Source organism: Mastomys coucha, unplaced genomic scaffold (assembly GCF_008632895.1).
Source record: "Mastomys coucha isolate ucsf_1 unplaced genomic scaffold, UCSF_Mcou_1 pScaffold21, whole genome shotgun sequence".
NCBI lineage: Eukaryota > Metazoa > Chordata > Mammalia > Rodentia > Muridae > Mastomys > Mastomys coucha.
The window spans coordinates 43,926,716-43,939,653 of NW_022196904.1; the positions used below are offsets into that span (position 1 = coordinate 43,926,716).

At 37.1% G+C, this 12,938-nt stretch overlaps 1 pseudogene; it reads right to left on the reverse strand.

Annotated features, from left to right (window-relative positions):
* Nucleotides 1-9,375: 9,375 nt before the first annotated feature.
* Nucleotides 9,376-9,529, reverse strand: LOC116104142 (annotated as a pseudogene).
* Between the last annotated feature and the right edge of the window lie 3,409 nt (nt 9,530-12,938).

Below are 12,938 nucleotides of genomic sequence, written 5' to 3' on the forward strand. Positions count from 1 at the left end.
AATAGACTATGAAAGGCAGATAAGCCTGGTAACAGGTCATGTAGACTCTAAGAGAACACAAATGCCAACCCAGGCTACTATACCCAACAAAACTCTCAATCAACAAAGATGGAGAAACCAAAATATTCCAGGACAAAACCAAACTCAAACAGTTTGTGTCTACCAATCCAGCTCTACAGAGGATACAAGAAGGAAAACTCCAACACAAGGAAGGTACCTGCACCAAAGAAAAGATAAGATATTGAGCATCTCACAACAAAACCAGAGAGAGAGAGAGAGAGAGAGAGAGAGAGACCACAAGCACATAAAGAAACCTACAAAAACAAACATATCAGGAACCAACAGTCATCTCTCTGTAATATCTCTCAATATTAATGTACTCAACTCACCTATTAAAAAGTCATAAGCTAACAGACTGGATCTAGCATTTTGCTGCATATAAGAGATACATCTCAATAACAAAGACAGTTACTACCTCAGAGTAAAAGGATGGAAAGGGGTCTTCCAAGCAAATGGTCACAGGAAACAAGCAGGAGTTGCCATCCTAGTAAGCAATAAAATAGATTTTCAACCAAAAGTCATCAAGCATCATAAAGAAAGACACTTCACATTCCTCAAGGGGAAAATCAACCAAGAGAAAGTTTCAATTCTGAACGTCTATGCCCCAAATGCAAGAGCAATCACATTCAAAAAAGAAACTTTACTAAAGCTCAAAACACACATTGAATCCCACACAATAATAATGGGAGACTTTGGCACCCCACTCTCACCAATGGACAAGTCATTGAAACAGAAACTAAAGAGAGACATAGTGAAACTGAGAGAGGTTAGGAAGAAAATGGATTTAACAGATATCTACAGAACATTTCACCTTAAAGGAAAAGAACAAACCTTTTTTTCAGCACCCCATGGTGCCTTCTCCAAAACTGACCATATAATTGGTCACAAAACAACCTACAACGGATAGAGAAGATTGAAATAATACAGTGCATCCTATCACATCACTATGGCCTAAGGCTGGTCTTTAAGAACAGCAAAAACTTCAGAAAGCCCACAACTTGAAACTGAACAACTCTTTACTCAATGATAACTTTGTCAGGGAAGAAAGATATTAAAGACTTCCTGGAATTTAATGAAAATGTTGACACATCATACCCAAACTTATGGGACACTAAGAAAGCAGTGTTAAGAGGAATGTTCAGAGCACTAAGTACCCTGGTAAAGAAACTGGAGAGATTGTACACTAATAGGTTAACAACACACCTGAGAGCTGTAGAACAAAAAGAAGCAAACTCACGCAAGAGGAGTAGAAGGCAGGAAATAGTCAAACTCAGGGCCCAAATCAACCAAATAGAAACAAAGAAAACAGTAAAAAGAATCAACAAAACCAGAAGATGGTTCTTTGAGAGAATCAACAGAATAGATAAGCAACTAACCAAACTAACTAACTGCCAAGAGACAGTATCCAAATTAAGAAAATCAGAAATGAAAAGGGAGACATAACAACAGAAATGGAAGAAATGCAAAAAATTATCAGATCCTACTATAAAAGCCTATACTGAACAAAAATGGAAAATCTAGATGAAATGGGTGGTTTTCTAGACAGATACCATATACCAAAGTTAAATCAAGAGCAAGTAAACTATCTAAACAGGCCCATATCACACAAAGTCATTAAAACCCTCCCAACTAAGAAAAGCCCAGGGCCACACGGCTTTACTGCAGAGTTCTACCAGACCTTAAAAAAGTCCTGATACCAATTTCCCTCAAACTATTCCAAAAAATAGAAACAGAAGGAACACTGCCTAACTCATTCTATGAAGGCACAATTATTCTGATACCTAAACCACCCAAGGACCCAACCATAAAAGAGAACTTCAGACCAATCTCAATTCTAAATATCGATGAAAATAACTCAGTAAAATTCTTGCAAACAGAATCCAAGAACATGTCAAAACCATCATTCACCACGATCAAGTAGGTTTCATCCCAGGGATGCAAGTTTGGATCAATATATGAAAATCAATTAATGTAATTCACTATATAAACAAATTCAAAGAAAAAAAGCACATGATCATCTCCTTAGATGAGGAAAAAGCATTTGACAAAATGCAACACTCCTTCATGTTAAAAGTATTGGAGTGATCAGGAATTTGAGGCCCATACCTAAACATAATAAAAGTAATTTACTGCAAACCAACAGCTAATATCAAATTAGAGAAATACATGAAGCAGTCCCACTGAAATCGGGGACAAGACAGGGATGCCCCCTCTCCCCATATCTATTCAATATAGAACTCTAAGTGCTAGTTAGAACAATAAGACAAAAAAATAGATCAAGGGGATACAAATGGGCAAAGAAGAAATAAAGGTATCAGTATTTGCAGATGATATGATAGTATACACCTCCAAAATTCTACAAGAGAACTTCTCCAGATACCAAACAACTTCAGTAACATGACCAGATATAAAATAAACTCAAATAAATCATTAGCCTTCATTTTTGCAAATGATAAACAGGCTGAGAAAGAAATTAGGGAAGAAACAATTCCCTTCACAATAGCCACAAATAATATAAAATATCTTGGGGTAACTCTAACCAAACAAGTGAAATATCTGTACAATAACTTCAAGTCTCTCAAGAAAGAAATCTAAGAAGAACTCAGAAATGGAGAGATCTCCCATGCTCATGGATTGGCAGACTTAACATAGTAAAAATGGCCATCCTACTAAAGGCAATCTGTAGATTCAATGCAAATCCCACCAAAATCCCAAAACAATTCTTCAAACACATGGAAAGAACAATTCTCTAATTCATCTGGAAAGGCAAAAACAACAACAACAACAACAACAAAAAACCAGTATTGCCAATAAATACTTAAAAATAAAATATTGGATGGGTGAATCACCATCCCTGACCTCAAGCTTTACTACAAGGCAATAGTGATAAAAACAGTTGTGGGGAAGCATCTCAGAAGCAAAGGGGAGAGAAGAGAGGGAGGTTGTGAGATGGTGGGCTTGTGGAGGTACAACAGAGAAGTGGCATATCATCTGAGATGTAAATGAATAGAATAATATGATAATTAAAAAAAATTATATCAGATAGAGCCAGAGCAAAAGGATCTGATAATACAAAGAGGCTTTTCAACATTTTGTATGCCTGTCAAACCCTGTCAAGCAACTCTACTTCAATGGAGTAGATAAATTAGCTATCCCTCAGCCATCTTCATAGAAGAGGGTAACAGAGAGAAGATATTCCCTCTAAAAAGCCTTTCAGTTCTTCATTTGACTGAAAAGTAAAATAAAACTAACTGAACCTACAGATCTCCCACCCCCCAAAAAATGAAATTTTGAGAGTCACATATTCAGAAATTTAATGACTTATTTAATGCTAGTAAGTACAAAAGTTTGAATGTTTGATGTTTAGAGATCACAGGTCCCTACAACTGTTTATGAGCTCCCCAGCTTGATGGATCACTAAGATATTAGAATTCTTAGGGTCATGAATTTTTGGTAAATTTGTTTTTGTTTTTTTGTTTGTTTGTTTGTTTGTTTTGTTTTTTTGAGACAGGGTTTCTCTGTGTAGCCCCGGCTATCCTGGAACTCACTCTGTAGACCAGGCTGGCCTCGAACTCAGAGATCCACCTGCCTCTGCCTCCCAAGTGCTGGGATTAAAGGCGTGCGCCACCACCGCCCGGCTTGGTAAGTTTCTTATGTAGAATAAAGTAATTGCATCACTGAGGAATATGAGTATTTGCTTGAAAGCTACTCACAGTACTTCTGGCACCAAGGTGTGGACTGAAGATGGAATGATGCTCGAGTATATGTATCATGGTGGCAGACCTCTGCTCCAGTGAGCCTCTGGAGGCTGCACATCAATCCACACCTCACCTAGGGATTAATGTGCATCTCGGGACAGCTACTGGGATTTGCCTAGTTTTAATAAGCACAATCACCTGCGTTAATTTAAAGTAATTTATCTAGATAATCTTTTTTCTTGGTGATTCAATATAAGGAAACCCCCAGAAGGGAAAGTTTTAGGAAGGAATAACACATTGTTTTTACAATTTCAACATAAGGCCATTACCACATGAATCTTATATACTATTAATTCTTTTGGAAATTGTAGTTATGTCTTTTATCTAGACAAAAATATAATTATCAATCTACTTGCTTTCATTGATTGTAAAACATTAGACACTGAATCATTTAAAAACTTTGACTTTCTTTTCTTTTGAGATTTGAGAATGGTGGGTTGTACTGTTCTGACTAATGAGGATAATTTATGATATTATCAAGCAATATTTTAAAATGTGAAATAATTAGTGAGATTAATACTTGAAATTAGTGAATTAAACATAAGTAACACTTTTCTTTTTTTATTAGATATTTTCTTTATTTACACATCATATGATATCTCCTTTCCCAGTTTCCCCTCAGAAAAAAATAAAAATAAAATAAAATAAAAAACAAAAACAAAAACAAAAACCCTGTTCCCTCCCCCTCCGCCTGCTCACCAACCCACCCTTACCAACTTCCTGGCCTTGACATTCCCCTACACTGGGTCATAGAACCTTCACAGGGCCAAGGGCCTCTGCTCCCATTGATGACCGACTAGGACATCCTCGGTTATATATGTTGCTGAACCCATTAATCCCACCATGTGTACTCCTTTGTTGGTGGTTTAGTCCCTGGGAGCTCTGAGAGTACTAGTTAGTTCATATTGTTGTTCATCCTAAGGGGCTTACACCTTTTGCAATTAATTACATTATTCTGCAAAACACTGTGATTAAATAGAAGGTCCATGTACCTGAAAGTCATAGGTTTTTAGGTTCTATTTTTTTAAAAAAGGATAAATCACTTTCCAGGATGTTGAGGGTTGTTTAAATAAGATAACAAGCCATGTGTTTTACTTCTACAATGTTAGCTGCCTCAAGTGTACAGGATATGTTTGGTTTCATGTAGGTGGGAGGTATACAGGCAGTAATTACATCAGGATTTTTGCTTCCTAACCAACTGGACAAAGGCCTTTTACCATTTGCCTTTATAACTTGGTGCTATTCTTGAACATCCTGGTTATGAACAGTCAGTGTCCATCTCCTGGAGTAGTAATTAATAAAGCTTGTTTCAAATTTTGCTCAACAATTGTGGTGGTTTTACTGCCACCTGTGGTATTACTAATTTCTAACTAAAACAGTGTGTCTACATTCTTTATCCTCCACGGTGCTTTAATTCTCTCTTGTTTATATGTTTTATTCTTCATTAGAATACTTTTGTTGTTTATATTCTATTAATTTAAGTATGTTTTATATAAAATATACAGGAGAATTATAGTTTCTGAATCTGTGAAAGACTGAAAGAAGGTATGTGTTCATGAAAATTTTGCCTAGTGATGTAGATTTTCTTGTTCATCCAGCGTGTTGAAACATGATTCGTAAATGAAGTTGTATGAGAAGCTTTCGGAGACCTTGTGAGGGAATTCTAAGTAAACAATACAAGTGTCTTGTAATATCTATTCTTCCATAACATGGGTTGCTTTGGGAATGTGTTTTTGTGCCCCTCCCAGGTATAATAATGGGAGTGTATTTTACTTTAAACTTCTTATCCCACTCATAATTCAGAATAATTTTTACAAATATGATTTGTCCTTGTGACTGTTTACAGAACTAAAGTATTTCTCTTTTGACTATATAAGCCTAAATTATGTGACCTTGTCATTGTGAGTGTAGACAATTTTAAAACTCAAGTGAACTTTGTTTACATTACCATGCTTAAACCTCAGAATTGAGAATTGAAATTATCTGGAAACCTTAATAAAGGTGGTTATTGAATGAAACTTTCTCTACTTAAATTTTATACTCTTCTCTCCCAGATTCATGCTGCTAAACAGTGCAGTAACACAGGGTATTCTCATAGTGTCGCCTAGTAAATAACACCAACTCTAGATGAAAGCACAGTGTTTTTTCTCCAAGGAGAAACTCTCTCTCTCTCTCTCTCTCTCTCTCTCTCTCTCTCTCTCTCTCTCTCTCTCTCTCATGTTTGACTTGGTCACTCATCATCTTAGCCTTTGAGACATGGTCTTTCACTGAACCTGGATCTTGTTGAATCAGCTTGCCTTTGGAGATAGTGATCTCTAGGGATCCTCTCGTTTTTACATCCCAGATGCCAAAATTCTAAGAGTGCATGATACTCTAGGCTTTTTCCTTGCTTTGGGAACAAAATTCAGACATTGGTGCTCACTTCAATTTAATAGCAATTAAGTTTAAATTTATGTTTTAATTATTTAAAAAATAATTTTTAAACAAAAGCATTATATTGATCATACCATCTTCCCTGGTCTTGTTTCTCTATTTTAAAATATGCAACCTGCACATTGGGAAAAAATCTTCACTAATCCCATATCCAATAGAGGGCTAACATCCAAATTATATAAAGAACTCATGAAGCTAATCACCAAAGAACCAAACAACGCAATCAAAAATGGGGTGTAGAGCTAAATCAACATTTCACAACTGAGGAATCTCGAGTGGCTTAAAAACACTTAAACAAATGTTCAAAGTCCTTAATGATCAGAGAAATGCAAATCAAAACAAACCTGAGATTTCACCTTACACCAATCAGAATGGCTAAGAATAAAACCAAAGGTGACAGCACATTTTGGAGAGTTTGTGGAGAAAGAGGAACAATCCTCCATTGCTGGTGGGATTGCAAACTGGTACAACCACTCTGAAAGTCAATCTGGAGGTTCCTCAGAAAACTGAAAATAGATCTATAGATCTACCTAAAGACCCAGCTATACCACCCTTGGGAATATACCCAAAAGATGCCCTACCATGCCATAGGGGCAGGTGTTCCAGTGTGTTCATAGTGCCCTTTCTGTGATAGCCAGAAGCTGGAAACAACCCAGAGATCCCATGACAGAAGAATGGATACAGAAAATTTGGTTCATTTACAAAATGGAATACCACGCAGCTATTAAGAACAATGACATACTGAGTTTTACAGACAAACAGATAGAACTAGACAATATCATCCTGAGTGAGGTAACTAAGACCCAAAAGGGCATTCATAGTATGTACTCACTAATATGTTGATGTTAGATGTTAGTCAAACCACAAAAAAAAAAAAAAAAAAAAAAAAAAAAAAAAAAAAGGACAGAATACCCAAGATACAGTCCACAGAACTCAAAAAGGTCACCAAGCTAAAGTACCCAAGTGAGGATACTTCAGTCCCACTTGGGAGAGAGAAGAAAGCAACCACAAGTGGGTAGGGAAACTGGATGTGGGGGGGGCGTCGGAGGACAGGAGAACCTGATATGGTATTGGGTGAGGGAAAATGACTGAAGCCCTGAGGGCCAGAAGAAAGAATGAAAACAGGCAACCATGGGAGATAGGAGGTTGGGGAAACCCTTCAGAATGCACCAGGGATCTGTGAGGTGAGAGATTCTTAGTACTCAAAGGGAGGGACTTTATATGAAATGGTGACAGTAGGGAGAGGGAACTTATAGAGGCCACCTCCGTCAGGAAGACGGGGCATCCAATTTGGGAGAAGTGGCCCATCCCACAGTCATAACTGTGACCCATAATTGTTCCTGTCTGAAAGAATTACAAGGATGGAAATGGAGAGGGGCCTGAGGAAAAGAAGGTCCAGCAACAGGCCCAAAGTGGGATCCAGTTCAACGGGAGGTCCCAAGGCCTTACACTATTACTAACGCTGTTGAGTGCTCACAAAAGGGATCTAGCATGACCACACTCCAGAAGACCCAACAAGCAGCTGAAAGCGTCAGATGCAGATGTTTGCACCCAACCAATGGACAGAAGTAGCTGACCCTTGTTGAATGCTGAAAGAAGCTGAGGAGAAGGGCGATCCTGTAGGAAGACCAGCAGTCTCAAGTAATCTGCACTCCTGAGATCTCTCAAACACTCGACTGGACCACCAAATGGGCAGCATACACCAGCTGATATGAGGCCCCCAATACACATATAGTAGAGGACTGCTAGGTCTGTGTTCATTCAGAGATGATGCATCTAACCCTCAAGAGACTGTAGACCCCAGGGAGTTTAGAGGTCAAGTAGGGTAGAGTTCCTTTCTTTATGGGGAGACAGGAGGGTTGGGAGGAGGTTTGAGATGTGGAACAGTCAGAGGCTGGATGGGAGGGTTGGTGGGATAAAAGATGAAGTGTAAAAATAAATAATTGAATTAAAAATAAAAAGCTATCCTTAGATAACAGAGTGGAAAATTCAGTGAGCTCACAATTTGAAATTCAAAATGAATCCTCCGTTTAGTAGAAATGAATAATGAGCCCTAAAATTCCAAGAAAAGTATGCCAATACAGATTAAATAAGAGCTGGCTGAACAAACAAAAAATATTAGATATGGGGAAGAGAGGACAAGAGATGTAAGAAGAAGGAATGGAAGGAGATAGAAGAAAAGAGAGTTAATTAGTTCATCTCCAGTAGACAAAGTTAAATGTGATTAAAAATAAGCACAAGATTTGTATGCATAGCAACCTGAAAGTCAGTTTTCTTTCTTAATATGTAGTGGACAGTTCCTCATTTGAATCTTGGGACTACAACAACCAACTAGTATGTAAAAGATAGAGTAAAGCAGGAAATTATCAGGGAAAAGTAAACAATTGGGTCAAAACAAGTGAAATTAAATACGTTATGTTGATACTTTTTTGCTGTTGTTGTTTTTCCTTGTTTTATGCTTTTTAGGACAATTTTGAATTTTTCAGGAAATATTTTTTAAGTAATAGCCTTAGCATTTCCTGAATTATATTTTGTGCCAAGAAAAAGCAACACAGAAATATCATAACTTGCTAGGAATACCTCAAGTACTAGATATTTGAAACAAAATAACAAAGTTTTTTAAAGAATGTATTAAGAAATAAGGTGTGATGAAGGAATTTGTTGCTAAAGCTAGACCAATAAAACAAATATCAATGAAAAAAAAACAAAGAAAAGCCTAGAACTTGTCTCAGTGCTAGAGAACTTGCTGAGCAGCCATTTCAATGTCAAGAAAAATATAAATACACATAAATGTACCACACATACATAAACACAAACAAGCACATACACAGACACAGGCCCTTCCATACACAGAAGAGAAACTGGTTACAAAAATCTGGACTGAATTTTTAATTGGAATAGGGTAGTACTTAAATTAAGCTCCATCTCTTCATCAAAAGTCCTCAATAAAAACAAACAATTTCACAAGAATTTTCCTTAAATCATTAATTACTTCCTTCTTCAAATCACCAATCTTTCTTAGTATAATGGACTACTGTTCTCCTTTTAACATTTGAACTTTAGTATTACTTATTATACAATCTTTGAATTTTTTGAAGTGTGTTTGTAGTTGTTTCTCCTTACAGAGGAGAGCAAGTTCTCCCTTACTCAGAAATCACTGGCTTGAATTTCCTACATTTGGAAAAATCACAGGGGTCAGTATATCTGTAGTATAATAAATGAGACTCTGCCTGGAAACCACCTTTGTGATCATGCTATCTCCTAAGACTTGCTTGTATACTTGGCCAATTTTCCTCCGAGAAGTTGATCATTTTCAACCGTTTCTACACTTTAACATCATGTATGTAATCTTAACAGTGTTCTCACTTTCTCACTTCATCTCATGTCATGTTACCAGCATCTGTTTCTATTCCTCATATGTATTCATTGAGCCTGATTTCCATATTCTGCTCTCTTCGTCTAGTGCACTGATGATGCATTTCAAAACCAATGACAAGCTCACAGTATACTTTTCAGTGAAAAGCTGAACACTCTTAAATTTGTGAGGAAACAACATTCAAATGAATGTCCAGTTGCTAAACCAATTCACGAATAATTTTTTTATTCAACACTTAAGAAGGGAGAATAAATCTGTTCATCTGCCATACTTACCACTATAAATATAAAGTAATGTTGCATGGTGAATACTTGATTGCATTAGGAAAGAAATAGTGTTTACAGAGAAAATATGTAACAGGGTAAATCATGGGGAGGATGAGAAGGGTGATAGAAGGAGAAAGGGAGGGAGAGAATGAAGGGGGAGATGGGGCGAAGAGGGAGAGAGACATAGAACAACAGACAAGAAGGGACAGAGGAGAAAGAAGAGAGAGAGGATAGAGAGGAGAGAGAGAGAAGATAGATGGGAATGAGTTCTGCCAAAAACAATTGGCATCTAATTCTGTATAAGTTATTTGAGACACTGTTCTGTCTAATCCAAGTAAACATTTGGAGATTCAAATTAATCTCCTGACAATTCTTAATTACAAGAATGTTTGTCAAAATTGGTAAAGACCAAGTATCAACACTGTGTGTTCTATAAACAATGAGCTACACAATTACCTCATTTTATAACCTAAGCTTTCTAGAAAAATGTTTGCATTTAAATAAAATGTAGAAAAATATCATACCTGCACTCTAGAATACGTCAATGTCCATCTATTTTCGGTGTATACATTATACCTATTTTTACTGAGAGTAGTTCCCAGTTATAGAGTTTACACTGTTGTATTTATATTAAAATAAATAGTAACCTGTAATATCTGATTGCTTTTCTCATTGCATAAAGAGATGGTGCAGCAACCCAACATTAGTTAGAACTTAGAGAATCCTGCAGAAGGATTATAAGAGCCTGAGAAGTCAAGGACACCATACACACACACACAGACACACACACACACACACAGACACACACACACACACACACACACGGAATTGCTCTAGACCCTCTGCATATATGTTATAGTTGTGTAGCTTTGTCTTATTGTGCAACAAGGAAAGTATGAGAAAGGCCTGTCTCTGACTCTGTTGCCTGACTTTGGTACCCATTCCCCCTACTGAACTGCCTTATCTAGTCCTAATGGGAGAGGCTACTCCAGTGCTATGCCAGGGCTGGTATCCATGAGAGGCCTCCTCTTTTCTGAAGAGAAAGGGAGAAGGCATAGATGGGGATGTAGAGAAGGTGGGGAAAAGGACTTAGGGGGGAGAGGAGGAAGGAGAAAATATGGACAATATGTAAACTAAGTAAATTTTATAAGTTCACAAAAAGAGTATGTGCAGTTATCTCAGTGTTTCTGTTTTTCTTCTGCAAAATACAGAAGTAAAAGAATGACATACTTGGAGTCACTGTGTATTTGATGCAGTAGCATCTTAGAATGAAATCCTTAAACATTTGAAAGAAGCATCTACAGCTTGGTGTTTCTTCCAGTGAGATTTCTCACCACTGATTTGATACATGCTATAGATGTGTAAGTTGGGATCTCAGGGTGATACCTAAAATCACCCACCAAATAAAGTTGTTACACATTCACAGTCTTATATTCATAAATAACATAAAACATGCACAGATTATCTCTTACTTGTGAATAAAAGCATTGTCAAGATTCATATAATATCTTGTGTAAGAAGTATAACTAACATAGTATAACCATCTTAAAGCGGGTTCCATTTTAAACTTAGGAGTTAGCCAGAGCACAGCTGAGTCCATGACAGACTTCATACTGACAGTATAGGAGACTAGGCCAGAAATAATAACAGATCCAGGAACCTGTTGTCTGTCAGTAACACACATGGACAGCAAATAAGAAGACACCTTGCAATCTGCCCTAAAATAAAAATAGATAGCTGAAATGAATAGATAATCAGCCCTTAGGAAGGAAGCATATGGTAGCTAATGTTTTAGAAGTCATAGATGAATTGCCAAAGCTAACTGAGCACACTGCTAGCTAATGATTATGTGACATCATTATAGTTTTACATGCCAACCAATCATGTAACTGCCACATTGGAAACTCCTAATCCTACTACAACCAAAATAAAAAGGCTGAATCTTAGGTGCTCAGGGCTTTCAGTGCTACCATGCTGTCTCAGAGGAGCCTGATGGTTCAATCTCCAGCTTGAATAAACCTATTTGAATATTTGAACAACCTGTGCGTATAGTTCAGTTTTTACAGTGTATTGTTGGCCTACAGTTATTAAAGATACCCACTAATTGAGTAGATTTGTTTTATTTTCAACATGACTCAACCTGGTGTACTTTGAAAAGAGTCAACTTTAATTAAATCACCTAGATTAGATTGGCCTATAGCCTTGTTTGTAAGGAGTTGCCCTAGCTGCTGATTTAGGGAGGACCCAGACTACTTTGAGCGGTTCTCTTCCTCGGAAGGTGATCGGGGCTGTACGAGATCATCAGCCTGGGTGAAAACTAGAGAGGGAGTGCTTATATATGTTCCTGAATCCCAGTTCCAGCCTCCATGCTAATGCCTCCATGTTCCTGCCTCCAGGCCTCTGCCTTTAGTTATTGCCATGCCTTTCCTCAGTGATAGACTGTGATCTAGAAGTGTAAGGTGATATTTGATCCCTTTCTCACAATTTCTTTTTGGTCAAAGTCATTTTTTACTGCAGCAAAAAAGTAACTAGCACGCTTATAACAGCAGGAAGATCCCTTCCCACAGAATGGCAGGGCTGGGTGTTGTGTACTGTGGGGTTTTATTTGTTTGCTTGTTTGTTTCATTTTTGTACTGAAATTAAAAGTCTGCAAAATAAAAAAAGATGCAGTTTAAAATAAAAGTCGTCTTTTCCTTTTCTGACAAGTAGTTTTTGACTTGTCTAGATATTGTTAGTGACCTTGTATTGCTCCCAAGTCTCTTTTCATTTGTTTCTGCTTTTACCTATGTTATGTCGTCCCTTGTGATATTTTGGCCTTGCTTTAACCTTTCTGTTTTAAGGCCATGAGCTACATTGTTAGGTTGAATATTTGAAATCAATCCAGTGTTGATACAGGTGCATATTAGATAAGTTTTTCTTTGCTGTACTCATAATAAATCCCAAGGATTTTATATGCTGTGTTTTCCTGATAGTTTGTAAAAGGCAAAATTTGATTCTTACTTTTGGTTTATATAATTACAAACTAGTTGCATGATTTTGATTCTC